General features: G+C 41.8%; 1 protein-coding gene across 5 annotated transcripts in view; it reads left to right on the forward strand.

Annotated features, from left to right (window-relative positions):
• Positions 1 to 16,306, forward strand: part of sema6e (sema domain, transmembrane domain (TM), and cytoplasmic domain, (semaphorin) 6E) — a 141,921-nt gene that overhangs the window by 52,805 nt on the left and 72,810 nt on the right. For 4 of the 5 annotated variants that reach the window (XM_018676102.2, XM_018676106.2, XM_018676107.2 and 1 more), the window contains one exon: positions 5,419 to 5,601. The gene's annotated coding sequence lies outside the window, so the exon portion shown is untranslated. Of the gene's footprint in view, positions 1 to 5,158; positions 5,289 to 5,418; positions 5,602 to 16,306 lie in introns of those variants that run through there. The other variant, XM_018676103.2, reaches the window with a different exon arrangement.

Consider the following 16,306-nt stretch of genomic DNA (forward strand, 5'->3'; position numbering starts at 1 on the left):
AGGCAAAAAATATGGGAGAATCTGCATTCTCTCAGTGACAGTAGTGTTGAAGTTCATATTTTACAGCAAGGCAAATCTTACAGTATCAACCATGAACCGAAACTTCCAGCTTCTAATTCTGCTTGTCGTAACCTTCGATTGGGTGCAGGTGTTTTCTCATCACAATGTAGGAAATAAGAAATTGGACCATGTCAGCAAATCCCAAAATATGTACATACTCTAATCTTAAGTGGATGGCATGTTTAAGCTGGTAAATAACACATGCAGTATTGAGAGAGTTAGGCGTTGTTGTTGTTGTTGTGATTTTATAATGAGATTCTATCTATCTATCTAAAGGTCAAAGGCAAACCTTGACAGCCTCTGGATGCTGGATGAATGTGCTGGCTGTATTGTCCTTTTGGATGATGTGCCAACGGATTCCAGTAATGGCAGTCCAACAAAGCTCCATCTTAAGCCATTTGCTGCAGCAGCAGTGGAGTCAAGCAGAGATGAACTTTGTCAGATATGAAGGACTGACTCAGAACTGCCTCCCAGCAGGATGGAGGAGCAGAATAATTAATAGGTCTAATATTCCACTTCATCCTGACAGCCCCTCAAGAACTCATTTGTGACAAGAAAGTGTAAAGACCCATCTCGCTGTCAAAAATACTGATAGAGACCAGTCTACTTATGATTCATGACATTAGATAAGAGGACCAAAAAAGCAGGCACTGTGTTGGCAAAGTGCATCACTGGCAGTCCAGCTGCCATTACTGATGACATCATTATGTCAGAGTTGTGAGATGGATATGGACGACAGGCTGCACTGCAGCATAATAGGATTTCCTTGTAATTTTGCAATTGGACCAATTGTGAGTCCTCTGCAGGCTTTGTGGAGATGAATCACTTGTTTCCAGGAGTCAAACTCGGCACAGTTATTGCGCTAAACATACCAATGCATGCTGGGACCGTTCTCCCCCGAGGTTGGCGAGAGCCGCCATGGTCTGCTGGTGCAGAGGGAGGCTGAGACAAATAATGCAGCTCCCTATTTGGAAGACATTATCCCCTCAGAAGTGTGAGGCTATTTATGTTGAGTGTGGGTGTGTATAATGAGTGTGGCCATACCATTGTGCCAATTAGTCTAGTACTCAGAGATACTGCATGCCTGCCTCTCCACTTGTTGGGAATGAAGATGTGATTTGGACTGAAATAATTGCAGAAGTGATGTTGATACAGGATATTCAGTGTTTTCCAATAATTCTGATATCAGGATGGAAATGCTTCAGCACACTTTTTGACCATGAGACACAAAGATTAATAATTGAAACCAAGAATAATTGAAATAAAGTCATAAAAAATAAAAACAACTTCCCACAAACTGCCAGTTTGAGTCCTGATCAATTCTGCAATAAATATGTCCTCAAACAAAAGTGCATCTCATTCATCATGTTGGAGGTTATACAGCGACACTAAGTGGCCAGTAATTGATTTTTAAGTATCAGTCTGATAATATGGGCAAATAGATTTTAGTTTAAACTGAATTACAACAATAATTAGTGTCTTAAAAAACATTTTAAGTTGAAGAGAAAACACATTGTGTTGAAGAAAAGATGCTGATGCAGATTCATTTAACAGCTTTGCCTTTAGAATTTATTCTAAACCCCTCAGACTGGATGCCACAGCTTTGATGTGTGTTTTATTAGTTTTATCTCCAGAGGACAGTGGGGAGATTAAGAGGAACTCAATCTTCACACACCTCTGCACCTTTTAGCAAACGTCTGTGTTCACCAACACTATCATTACACACATTATACGAAAACAGTAGAGAGGTGGGCCTTATCATGTCATGTTTTCCAGATAGCGATAGCTAACAAGACACAAATGTGGGAATGAGAAGGGGAAGATGTCTCAAATGAAAACAGCAAATAACACCAGTGTCTTCTCCAGTTAGCAGTGTGGTCAGTGCAGCTGAGTTTTTTTCTTTTGCCATACGCAGGTACATTCTAGGGAGAGGCCTGCAGAGAATTTAGCAATTTATTAGACATTTTTAAAGTAGTGGGCTGTCGGTTGGACTTTGATTGAATTCTTGTTTATTACACAGACTCGGGCTATTCTTTCCTGAATTGTTCACTCCTCTCAGAGGAGAATCATGCGTTCCTAACCTGAAATGTTCTTTTTTTTAAACAGCCTCAGTGGATATTTTTCAACCGGCCAGGCTCCTCTACCCTCGCACTTGTCAAGCCCCCAGTCTATTACACTCTCCTCCTTTTCTAAAAGACGGCAATTAATCTAATTAGTAATCAATCAGCCGTTGGGCCTCCCGCCTTCCTCTGTGCTAATGGAGGATATGACAGGCCTGGACCTTGCATTATTAATACCTCCATTCCTGGAGCCCAGGGCCCCCCTGACGCCCGCGGCTAGGGGCCATTGATCACTACCACAACCCGGTGAGCACCACAAGGCCTACAGGGAAATATCTAGAGTAGTGGGAGTGAAATCGGGAATGTGGTGTGTCAGTCTGTGTGGGATAAATCTGTTTACAGTGATTTCAGGTAATTTTGGAAAGGGAAGGATTTTGCCAATTTTGCTCAGGGGATGTTGAATGGATGCAAAAATCCTAAGTGAGATGTTGGCTTGGTGGTGCGTGGGGTCTGCAGGGAAGCACATGGTGCACTTTTGAAGGAGATGAGGGATTGTATGAGTGGTGTTAATGGGAATGTTGTGCTCTGAAAAGCTCATTTGGTTAATGGGGCTCACCTCAAAACTATTATGGCAAGATAAGGGGGCCTCTCTGCGGGACTATTTCTAGAAAATGAGATTAGAAATTATAGAACGCCACTAACACTGGGGCACAATGATCGCAGTGTGGCAATGAAACAATCACGGCAACATTATCCTTCATCTCCCATGCGTTATATGAGCACCCAATCTAATAGCCCCCAACAGCTGAAGTTACAGAGCCTGATAACAATCCCACCAGCTGATCTCATTCGCTAAAATCGATATTGGAACCTACTCTGTTCAGGCTGGAAGAAAAAAAAAAACAGCTGAACAAAACAACAAAACCTCTTTGCTCATTGGTAGCCGTTACCCTCCACATCCAACAGACAGACACAGAACCATCCTGTGTCCTCTAACTGAATCTGCTGACCCTAATTTATCTAACCTTTGTGCCAGCCGCTGTTAATCATGTTGGTTATCCAGTCTACATGTGGTTTTAGGACGTTCTCCTAAGACTTTGGTGGTTAGGACTTGGCAGTAACTCAGCATCAACCTTAAGTGGACTCTAATTGTGATATGATCATATATTGATTTATTTGTGACATGTCTTAAATTCAAATGCCCTATTTTCCACCTATATCACTTTGATTCTTTGATCATCATTTTTCAAGGACAAATGCAGAAAAGTATTTAGTTACAGCTTCTCCATTGTGGGGAACTGCTGCACACTAAATCTCTTTCGGTGTTGGACTGTTGGTTGGTACCCCAGGCTTTAGGAAACTCTTATCTGTTGCCAGGAGTATCGAAGTGGTTATGGAGTCCAAACACCTTACTGAAACCTTCCTTTCATTTGTCACCCATCTGTTTGTCTGTATTGAAAAAAAAGATCTTTTGAACCTTGTGATATTGATTTCTACCTTATCTCGCAGCCTTATTGATAGTGATGATTTTTGACAAGAAAAACAGCTGTGGCCGGTCCAGAAAGTGACCGATGTGTGGGAAGGTGGAAGTAAATGGTCAGAGGTTGTGTGTAATGGAGGCTAGTAATCTCTACATTTTCAGAGGTGACATCACTGACTTTATTCCACCAGGCCATTTCCCATGACTAAGACCTGGTGTCATTTGGCACAGTGGCCATAACCTTTCCACTAACCACCAGCTACACATTCTAACTAAAGCGCCGCCCCCTGTCTTTACACCACACAGGTTAAATCACCATAAGCCAGCGTGCCAAAGCTCTCACAGCGCTCTGCTTAATTTGCAGAAGGCTGGGGTTGTTAAGTATTTACAGGCCTTCAGTGGCTTTATGAAGCAGCGATGGGAGTCTGCGGTGATGTTGAGCTCACAGCAGCTGCAGTCAGCTGCCTCATTCAGGAGGGATTGGGAAAGCAATGCAGCTTATCTGCTGCGCTTTGCGACTGAGTCAGTGAGCTGGACATGCTTTATCCATGGCTAAGGATGTGAGGAATTGCTCTGCGGTCGCAATCTCCCCAACCCCCCACCCCCACCCCCTTTTCATTTAAGTACCATGTGGGTGTATGTGTATGCGTTCAGGTTAAAAAATGTGTCTGTTTAATAGGAGGTAAGCTTGGTTACAGGAAATCCATGGACCACCATTAGTCACCAGTGGTCATCAGAGACAGCCTGTGTGTGTTTGTGTTCGGGGGGTTGCTGAACTTGCAAGAACGGATTTTCCAGGAAGTTCATCTGTCATGAATTCTCCTCAGTGTAATTGTGGTGTGTCTGTGGGGAGGTGGGGTAAAGGATGACAGTACAGTTGTTGAGGTGAGTTAACTACAGAGCAGAGCTGGTTTAAACCCCAGCTGTGCCCCCATGAATGAGTCTCCTGAGAATAGAGAAGAGCTACAGGCAAATGAAGAAAGTTTCAAAGTTCTGAAAAGTTCAGAAAGATGTGAACAAGCTCCCAGCAAACATGATGAATGATAAAGCTTCTGAGAAGCTTGTGAGAAAATACTGTTACATGAATGGTGCTGGGATAACCAAGGCTGCTGTAGATGAAGTTTAGATTAAGTAAAGTTCAGTTAGTTCACCTGTACATTAACACTATTCTACAATGCTTGTTTTCTCCTTTGGTGAGCTGAGGTCCTGCAACTCTGCACAATATGGCCCCCATATTGTTATGAAAACAAGTTTTGGATGCCACTCAGCATGCCAGAATCGTAGGCATGCTATACCACATGGTGAATTTGCCTCCTGAAATATTGCTGACTTCTGGTATATAGACACGAAGAGTGTAGGAGGGCGTTTGGACCTGGGAATTGAAAAATCAGGAACGTACAGCTTGTATGTGTTGGTTGTCAGTATACATACTCTGATATAACGTGCACTTAATGTTTTTATCATACAAAAGGAAAAAAAACAACTACTCACACATCGTCCTATAGTCTTCCAGAACCATAAAGCCCACTGGCCCTTTTCTTATCATCGCCATGTTGCTGCCTGGTAACCCAGCACATCTGGCTCTATTTATGGCCTCTCTGCTTGTGTTAGCTGTGATGTTATGACAGCAGTGACTGAGGAGATTACACCAAGAGGACACAGACCCCCTCTCCATGGGGGCCCTGTAGGTCAGTGGCCCCGTTTAAGCAGAAAAGACAAACCCCTGAGGTTTTTCAGCAGTGTGTTTGCAGTGCAGCTGCTCCTCTTGTGTTGTTGACCATTCTCATGTGTTTTTTTTTTTTCCTTTTTCTCTCACAGGAAGTTTGTTGAAGTCTGAACGCTCTTAGAGAGAGAACCTCAACAGGGGGTCTCCGCCCCTAACGCCCCACCAACCAAGATCCAAGATCCCGCCTCCCCCCTTTGCTGAGGTCATTTCCTGAGAGAAGTGGGAGGATAAAGAGTGGTGGATAGAGATATCATTGGATGTGACAAAACCTGTCTGTAAGTGCAGTTCCTGTTTTTTTCTTTCTTTTTTTCAGTTTACACACCTTAAATTGCAACAGTTTCAGGCTATTTTGAGTTGTAACTTTTTCTCTGTTTGCTTTTTTGTGCTTTCCTTGTCACTTTTGGGAAAAGCAAAAACAGATGACTACTCAATGAGGGATCAATAGAGTTTCTCAGAATACAATCTGTGTGTTTGTGGTATTTGTGCATGGTGAAGACAATCAGTGCAACTCCAGGAATGTCCCATATATTTCCCAAGAAAAAAAAACCACACAAAATAAATAGATAATGACAAGAAGGGCAACATAAGCCTGAGTTAAAAATAAAATACAATTTTATTTCTGTAAATATTCTGTACATACAACTGAGCATTTCAAACCAGAGACAAGAGCTTAGACAAAAACACAGAACAGAAATCTCTGTTCTGATCTAACTTTGGCAAAAAAGGAAAAAAAAAAGAATGTCAGACCCCATCAGTCATGATGAGAAAATACATTTTAGGGCCTCAAAGAAGCAGAATAGCATTTAATAGTATTTAATGAGCTCTGGGTCTCTTTTACTCACTTTTAAAATGTCGTATTTCATATTCGTGCCAGCTTTCCTACCTTGCACAACTGCAAAATGTACAAAATGAATCCTTTGTAAAAGCTGTCTTTTTTATACACTGTCAGAAACTTGTGTGTTTTATTTTTTCCTATCCTCTTACTGTGAAGTTACCTCTTTGGTGTGTTCTGTTTTCTATGTTTTACACTCAGTCAGTATTCATTAAAATGAATGTAGGGAATAATATCATATATATGTGCACTATATTTTCAAGTTCACACCTTGTGAGGCTCAGATTGGTCACAATAATGGAGAGAAAACTGTCTGCCAGTTAATGGCTTTTCCCTATCACACCCATACCTGATTATGTAAGCTGTGATTTTGAAGTGTTTTTTTTTTTCCAAAGTGACATAAAGACTCTTGAGAGGTTTGAATCCCAGCCCTGCCTCACACACTCAGGTAGACAAATAAACACGTAGAAATACTTTACGTAACACAAACACATTGTTTTTTCCAGGGCAAGCAGGGGTTTTGTCCTCATGAGCGCTTATTTGCAGCGATTTAACAGTGCAAATGCTCACGTCAGACTATCTCTTTATTCATGCAACTTTCAAAGCTCTGCTATTGTGCTGTGATCCCTCTTTTGGCTGGCCATGCGTACGTGCGACATGGGGCCATTGTAGAGTATTGTGCATCAGTTTAAGTGAATAGAAGCCCACCACTTCTGCATCACTCTCTGCTGACAGCAGGGAAACAATACATGATGTTTTGGTTAGAGGTTTGAATATACAGGAACAAGGGTTTGAACTGGATCACTGGCATCGTGGTGGCATGAGGGCCCTGATGTGGACAGCCATTTTCTGCCTGTCATTATTGATGACACAAAGACATATCAAAGGGGGTGAAATGGGACAGAACGGTAGTCAATGCGGGTGCACAGGCGTGAAACATGATCAGACCGCTGAGTTGAATAGAGGTATTATTGTGCCAAAAACGAGAGAGAGAGACGGAGGCAGAAAGAGACTGAGTGGCATTGCTTTCATATCTTGTCACCCACTCACTTGACAATGCAGGCACTGTGTCCTTCCCACTATAAATGAAGCATAGTTTGATGCATAGTTTGGATGTATGAACATTTGTTCATGGCCCACATGCTTTACAGAAAAAAAAAAAAAACCCGAAAAGATCTTTGTTTACCAAACCAAAATATCAGAAAGCTCTTGGCAAATCTTGTCCTCTTCCTCAATTAGTACAACTTAACAAGCGAGTTAAACTCATCTATCCATCACATCATGTAGGGTTCACTTGTAATATTAGCTAATGTTTTTCTATAACACATTAACCCTGTTCTACACCCCACCACCTCTCAGTCGGAACCTAGTTTTAGCACCTGTCTGTTCAGCTTCCAAATTAAGGAAACGCTCCACCAAATCAGTGCCACACTGAGAATGCAGCTGTCTTAGTTTGTTTTAGGCGTTTTGTAAGATTAATTTTATATTCATTTTTTGGCAAGTGTGGCCCGGATTTGAAGCCAGGATATTGCAGGTATGTGGTTTGTACCTGAGCCAGCTGAGTCACCATGAACGCCCCCTGTGTATACTTCTTGTCTTTGCCCTCCGATAAACTCCAGTTGACCTCTCTCACTGCCCACCCCGGGGACTGCAGTCTTTGTCACTGCCCTTATTTTTGCCTTCTTTCCTTTTCTTCCTCGTGTTCTTCCCTGAGTCGAGCTCATGCTCAGTGTTAAATGAGGGCAAGGCCACACTTGGATGTGCTGTGACAAATTGGCACAGAGGAGGCAGATGGTGATGGGGAGGAGACTGGTTGTCATGCCATTTGCTGCAGCGACATGAATTGATCTCCGTGCCGCAGAGCAACCACACATGCTCCACTTGTGTAATCCTGACTTTAGTTACCCCATATGCACACACATACACACACACTTACACACACCACAGCGAACTCTGACACACATGCCACCCTACATCAGCCTTCCATCCCCATTAGTATCAATGATGTGTGCAGCAGAGGCGCTCGCTAACTGTCAGAGGCTCTCTGCTTGGCTCCGCTCCGAGAGGCAAAGGGATGCTGAGGGATTTTGACAGAGAGACAGAGCTCAGACTAATGGTAGGCTGGTGGGACTCTGGGAGCCTTAACACACAACCTACTATAGAGACACATACCACCATATCACTGATGTACTGTACATGTCAGCAGGCTGTTCTATTTACAGAGATGCTGTCTTAACAATGTTTACCCATGAGGCTTTGGTACAGCTTGACTAAAATCCCCATGGGTGTTTTTCATTGCTACATGACGTCTGGTAAGATCATAGTTTGTCTGACAGGACTGGCATTGCTCATTAGGCTGTGTCCCAGGGATGTGAAATTGTTCCCCAACTGGGTTTTCTTTACAGTTGTGTTGGGCAGGGATTTTAGAAATACACCAGTCTTTGCTTAAATCATGTTGGGCTGCAACAGGGAGCCGGTATCTTTACTGACAGGAGGTGCAGAATTAAGAATGAAGTGAACTTTCCTTGCTAATGTTGAATCTCTTGAGCCTTTGGCAGAAAGCGTCACAGGTCAAATAAACATGAGCTTGCTGAAAATGTTAGTGCGGCTTAGATTAAAACAAGAGCACAAACCAGTAATGGAATTCACATTTTTTCAGTTTCCTCTGAGTGGCATTTGGAAAAGCCAGTGTGCAAAAGTGCTTAATGTCGCTTTAAGTGGAAAAACTACTTGAGCTGCACTGCACTGACCCAAAAATGTTCAGTAAAGTAAAAATGTCAGCATCTCTGTAGCTTTTTCCTAACAGCAAATGCAAAGATTTATGGATAAGCAAACTAGAGACATCTTCATGCCCTCATTGCCACGTCCCAGTAAAATCTGGCCAAACTGCAGTTCAGTGAAAATTCTCTTCATCATCTCAAAATTCTTACAGGTAACACTGATGAAACTTAGTCTCATGTTTGAGTAACATATTTGAGTCTCAGTGTAACTTGTGTGACTAGTATGAAAAACCTTCCTGTTGTTCTGGTAGAATATCTGACTTACAACATGTTCACCAGTCACACTCTGCTTTCACCTTACAAGCTAGGTAGTGATACTGGCATTGATAATAGGTAATTGTGCTTTAACATCAGAGTTGTGATTTATGCTACATTCCCAGCAACTCTAATGAATGTAGTCTAAGCCAAGCTTGCAAGGTTTGGCTAAAACATTTGGAAGTTTGTCTTAATGTCTGTTGGCTGCCTCAGTAAAGCACCACAGATGCTGGCACATATAAAATCAACAAGCAACCAAGTGTTTCAAGATACAGCATCAGTCTTGAGTAATTGGTATGTTTTTGAATACTGAGCCATGATAACTTCTGTTTGTAGCTTAACAAATAACACTCATATATCAACATCACCAACTCTTTTTTAGTAAAAAAAAAAGAGAAAACTAATCTGCTAGTCACATCATGGCTCCAAATTAAGTTAACCAGAAAAAAATACAGGTTTCCAAATGAAGGAGGTTCGTTAATGGATTAGATTTGCTTTTCATTAAAAAGCAGCGTTCAGTCTGTGGGCGGGAGGATGGGATAATTACTGGCTTTAGGTCTCCTCACCTGGAACGTGACAGGATAAGTTTCCCACGGTTGCTTAATATTCAGTGAACCTGTGAGCGATAAGCAGGGGATATTGATCAGCAGATGTGATGTATTCCCTGCCTTCCTAACAGGCATCTGCGGAGTCATCTGAGTGGGAGTTGTGATGCTCCCTCAGCACCTCAGTCCACCAGAGAAAACATAAAAGGTACATGGAGAAAACAGAGAAAACACAAGAGCAAAGTTCTGAAACCGTCGACGCCCCTTCTGGATTTTTCTCTCAAGCAGTGAAAAGAATAATTTTATTGATCACCGTTTGAGCTGGAATTCAACAGTGGTCTGATGAGCTCTGTAACTACAGAGAGAACCCTATCGACTCTCCTCTGAAACATGCCTCTCAGACGAATGTTTGGACTTCAAAGAAACCTTTTGCTGACTTTCATGTTTATCAACGGCTAATTATCCTCACATGAGAAAGCTGAAATGATGCAACTTTTAGGGGCAAGTTAAACTGGCCATCTTAGCAAGAAAAATGTACAAACTGCACGCGGCATGCAATGTTCCACACGCTATTAGATACTCTGATGCTGGATAGGAGCCAGTTTCTTACAAGAAAACACACAAAATCCAATTGTGTGTCTGTGCTTGAGCACGGACAGCAAGCTGTGAGGAGAAAAACAGCCCTCCATTTATAATAACAGCTCTTTCACTGTCAGCACCAACAATCTGCAGACCTTACACTATACACTATAACCAGGACCAGTGTTCACATTTGCCATATTCATAGAGAAACGAAAAGCTCCCAGAACGTGGAGTGCAAAAACAAATCTGCAGCCGGGTTTAAATAAATCATCTCCCTCTAATGGGGGAAGAAATACCTCTTAAAGAGCATAACTGCTTCTACAGTGTCAGCAAACATGGCTGCAGCCCCACTGCACACCACTCAGCCTCACTTCCATCTGTGTCAGGAACAAGTCTCAGGTGCTGTGGATGTGTGTTTTACTTCATCCTCAAACTTCTCATCCTGAAGCATATTCATCCCTGAGCCCTGGTTTGAAACATTTAGGAAGTTTGGATAATGAGGGTGGGATCATTTAAAGCTGAGGTGAAAGTCAGGAAGCCCTCCACAGCTTGACTCGAGGATGTTAATAATTACAATTCAAATGAGCGAAAGGTCAACAGTTTAATATATTTTTGTCTTAAGCAACACATAAAGGTCACAAAATACTGAATCCTATTTCAGAGTTTGTCTGGATTTGGGTTTAATTTATGGAAATGTTCTATGCTATTGAATAATATTTACTTTGAGGGCAAAACCCAAATTAATTCAATTATACTAAAGTTCATATATTTGCTTGTTAAAGTTCTGTCACTTTCACCCTTCAGATAACTCCTGTGCACATTAAAATTGATCTGTTTGGACAGTTGGCCGGGATCCAAAGTAGCTGCTTGAGATGGAATAGGATCTCTGTTTTTAGCTTTTGGGTGTTTGCACTTCTCTGCTTGACACTGTCTCACTGCACGTGCTTGCCAATGTGAAATCGTGATTTTTAAATGTTTTATTTATTTGTGCTATGACAGCTACAGGTACAGTTACTAGTTATTTGTTTTCCAGTGTGTTAGGTTTTCCAGTCTGTCTACAACAGGGTTTATCCAGAAACTATTTGAGTGCAGCAGAAGGAGACAATTTGTTGAATGATAGACTTCAGGGTTAGAGTCCTCTAAGTATACTCTTTATCCAAGCAGAGAGTGAAAATTGTATTGTGGACAGTGTTGGGAACCAGCCAGCTCAAATAGATCAGAAAGCCAACACAGTTATGAACTGAACTTCAGTGTTTTTTTTCTTTTTCAAGGAAGCAATAGATGTAGTGATCTCAGCCCTGGCTGCAGCCGAAAGACTTGGAGGCGAGAGGCAAGAGCAAGCCTCAAAGCTTTGTGTTTTTTTAATGACAGAATGTGCCCCGTCATTGAGAGGACTGATTAAAAAGCCTTCGTGTCATGGTCCAGGCGGCAGTAGCATATGGCCGAAGGGCTTAAGCACACAGAGAAGACATCTGCAGTACCAAATCACTGACACAGAGGCAAGGAAATGAAATCACAGAGATTAAAGTGAATCAGCCTCATTCCTCTTCTGGAGAAATGTCTCATTTGTGAATACCACCAGTTTTTAGTTTTTAATCAGGATACAGCGTAACTCCGCTCTTAAAGCACAATGACAGTTTAGTTTAACAGCCTTTTAAATTGAGTTGTTTGGCCAGTTGCTGAGCACTTGAATCTGATCATAGAGCAAGAATAACTTCTAAGAGTCAGAATCTACTTTATTAAAGCACTTCATCGCAGCAACACATAAGCAAGGGAACAAGCCAGCACGAGATAATGTCAAGAAGTCAAGATACCAGCCAATATGTACAGTATATTTACAACCTTTTTTTTTTTTTTCTTAAAGCCTCTCGGCGTCTTTTCTCTCTGAATATGGATCTGTTCTGCAGTTCCTTTAAAAACGTATTTGTTTCAGTTTTGGATTGCAGCCAGGCCATAGGCCACGAAGTTTATAAAAAAAAAAATCTCCACACAGTCTAACAGTGTACATTGAAGAGAGTAAGTGTTTACGGGTCTTGGGTGTGTGCTATGATACTATGTCAAAGACTTACATAAGCAAACATTAAAACGACAAACTGCAAAAGTTCATCCTCATGCACAGTTCAGAACACAGAGAGCTCTTTATTGCTATTTTGCTTTCCCATAAAATGTTCTGGTTTATTTCAGGGCCACAAAGTTAACAGAAGAATTTCTAATCTCTGAATTAAACCTGGATACATACAGTATAGAGCATAAAGAGTTTTCTGTAAGGTTCAGTCATACATATCACTTAAACCTGATCAAACTGCTGCTGATTAATATGTTTCAAATCAAAAACTAATACAGTAGAAAATATAGTTTAACTACTTTACGACCATCTTGTTAGCAGTAAGGCTCCACAATGCAATGCACTTTAATTCCTTCTGTCATAACCTGCAAACTCTATCATTGTTCCCTTGGATACATTACTGATCTTTTTAGCTTCAGTTTTATAAACATTACAGTCAAAGTAAATTCCTCAGAGAGTTTTCCCTAGAACTTCCCTAAAACAATCCGTCTGGCTTCATAACTCTCTATTTAATTCAATTTAGTTTTATTTCTCTAGTCATAGTAATCATAACTCACATTATCTCAAAGACCTTTCCAGAGTAAGGTCGAGACCGTACAATATTATAGAGAGAAACACAACAGTTTCCACCATGAGCAGGAAGAAACCTCTGACAGAACCAGAATTAGGAAGACGCCCGTCGACCGGTTGGGCTGAGAAGAGAGAAAAGAGGGGGGAAAGAGAGCCGAGGAACAGCTGCACTTTTTTGTGTCGTTGTTTTTCAGGTGGCGAGCGGGGGGTTAGGTTAGCATTTTTTGCCTTTATTAGACAGTAAGCAGTGAAGAGGAAGACAGGAAACAAAGGGGAGAGAAAAGGGGGATAACATGCCACAAAAGTCCCCGGTTAGGAATTGCACTGTAGATGTTGAGGTTGTGTGGCATGCACTGTAACCATTCTGCCACCAGAGTGCTCCAGACTGGTTGTTTTAATGATAACAATAATGGTGATATTACTACTTTCTATTTATTATTCTGATTCTCCAGTCTTTGTAAGCTTGCCTGAAAGTCTCCTTCTCAGGAGCTCCCTGAGCAATCTCATCGCTGTTCTTTTTTGAGGCAGGTGATGGTGTCAATTATTGAGAGAGGATAATTTTTTATAGCCCTCATACAGGTTCATCAGTACCCAGCACATAGTCTCGAATTGAAGAACAACATGGCACCTGCTCCACAGAGGCTTGTACATAATGAAAAATATGCAGTGACTGAGCATCAAGGTCATTGTGGCGGAGGATTTCTCAAGAGGGCTGAAAAGTCATCTGCAGAGTGAGCAAATAAGGCCAGCTGGCTGATGAACTCCAGAATAGTTTGACAAACCCTATCACCAGTGACAAATTAAAGTGTCAGTGGCCGCCCTACGTGGCATCACATTTCCTGTGCTGTTCTGTGATAAGCCCTGCCGTCGATATGAGCCAGCAGCACATGGCTGTCTGCAGAACAGTTTGAGAAGGCCAGGAGGACAGAGGTACAGTAACAGGAGACCCGGGCAGATGCTTGTCTCTGAGTATTGATTGGGCCAGACGTCCAGACGACTGTTACAGCCACTGATGCAGGCAGGCGGGCAGTGCCAGCGGCTACCTCTGCGCTCATCCTCTGTGCAGCTGAAAGGAACTGTTTTGAAAATCTGACATGACATACTGTCACATAGCGCTGGTGGATAAAGGAATTTGTTTCCTGGGTGCATACATCCTTTTGCTATCACGCATTTAAAGATACCAAGCTCCATTGTGTCAGTCAGAGACACAGGCAGCTTAAAAATACAATTTCACACAGTGCTTATGTTGCACGGCATGTGTCCTTGTTTTTTGGCCCGTAGTAGGTTTGTGTCACAAACCTCCTGGCAGCCACAGCCACAGTTCACTGGAGAACTGTACATAAATAATGGCTAACTGCATAAGAACTTGGCAGAGAGGCTGGAAGGAGTGTTGTGGTGTTGATGTCAGCTCAGTTAAGGTTTGCTAGAAAGTATGACACTAAGACTTATGATTACTGTGACACAGAAAAGTGGTGTGTTGTCGGCCACAGTCTCAAAACACACAGCTTGACGAGAGTTAGGCAAGTTAATAAAGTAACATATTTAACATGGAGCTAGAGCTAGGGATCTGGAATTTAGATATGGAGCAATTTTCAAAAATATAACTAATCAAGTAACCGAGTGTGTCACTGGGTTTAAGCTAAATGTTCAGTGATTGTGCTTACAATATGGCAAAGAGCAGGTAGTACTAAACTGCACAAAAGACAGCAAAATGGCATCACTGAACAAAAATGATTTGATGTGAACATGCCTCGCTAACATGATCATCATCAGATCAGATAGGAAAATATCTTTTAACACTTTTTACAGAGGAAAAAAGGAGCAAATACATCAACATTTATGACAAATTACTGTTTATAGCTGCCTAAAAATGCTGAAAGCAAAGTTGTCTTTGCTGTCAATACATTTGTTTTTATTTTCTTTTTTACTAGAATTGATGAGAAGCAGAATCAATTAATTATATGTGATATAGTGCTGTACACAGTCGATTCAAGAATTAGATGGATTTACACCAAAACAGTTGTGCCATAAATCTTTTCATTTCCCAGTCAGTAACACTACAAATATGAATCCTTGCTATTAGATGCAATTGAAACTGTCAGGTCATGCAAGCAATACAACTAGCTGCTGCATGAGAACCGAAGACCTCTGACGCATGTGGAGACACATTCTAATGCCAGGTGTGAAATGACGTATTTAGAGCTGTCCACTTGAGATTGAATACTGTCATCTAATCATCCCAACAGAGGCTCAGACTTTCTCTCACTCTTTTACACAGATACATTCAGCCTCTTGTCAAGGCAGCCGCAAGAGTAATGGCCCCAGTTCTCGTCCTGAACATAGACTAATGAGAATCTCAAATCTGACAAACAGAGTGCATTTATCACGCACTCACACTTAATGACACCACCACCCAGGCTTAACAACACACTCATGCCAGTATCCAGCTCCATTATAGATGGCCCCGTTTGTCTGCTCACTTTCCTATTATTATAGCTACTTGGTCATGCTTGGTGGAAGGATGAAGAGAGCGCAGAGGGGAAGGAGGAGGTGGGGAAGAATAGAATCAGAGTCAGTGGTACGTCTGCTGGCGTGGAGAGCCTTTGTTTTTCTTCTCTGTCTTATTTCCTCCTGTCCATCTTTTTCCTCCACGGCTCTCCCAGTGTGAATTGGTCTATTCTCAACTTCTTTTATTCTCTTTGTGTTTGCTTCACTCACGTCTCTAAAAACCGAAAAATGCAGATGAGTGGAACACTTCAGCTCAGGAATGGGCGAGAGAGTCGACAGATGAATACTACATGCGCTGCTTTGATCTACCGCTATGAAGTGTTGGTTTTTTATTTGTTGGGTGACACAGAGCTTTTCACGAGGACTCTTAACTCGAGAAACTTTAAAGAAGTGTCTGTCAAGGAAACATGGATTTTCAAACGATTAGACATCTGGCAATGGATATAAAGCAGCATATTGTTGAGATTCAGTGTTTTAGGGGAACTGGAAACTGTTTGATGCAGGATTCTTACATTAACATACCTCAAGCTTAATCTCAAACTGTAACAAAGACTAGTGCTCAGTTCAGCAGTTACACATGCCAAGGCAGAAGTAATGACATCCTAAATACAATGCCTGTATAATCCTCAGTGTCCATTGCAGGGATCGTTATGCTGGGAAGAAGGAGGGATGATTTGAGTCCTAATTAGATGGACTTGTAAGCAGACCCTGTCACTTCTAATGACTGTTGGGGATTTAGACAGAGATAAGAGCTTATCCTCCTTAAGTGCTGGAAAGGCTACATTATCTAAACTGAAATCCTGGGCTGTGCTTTAACACGCAGCTCAGACACATTAGACACAT

The sequence above is a fragment of the Lates calcarifer genome, linkage group LG15 (genome assembly GCF_001640805.2).
Source record: "Lates calcarifer isolate ASB-BC8 linkage group LG15, TLL_Latcal_v3, whole genome shotgun sequence".
In the NCBI taxonomy this organism is placed as follows: Eukaryota; Metazoa; Chordata; class Actinopteri; family Centropomidae; genus Lates; species Lates calcarifer.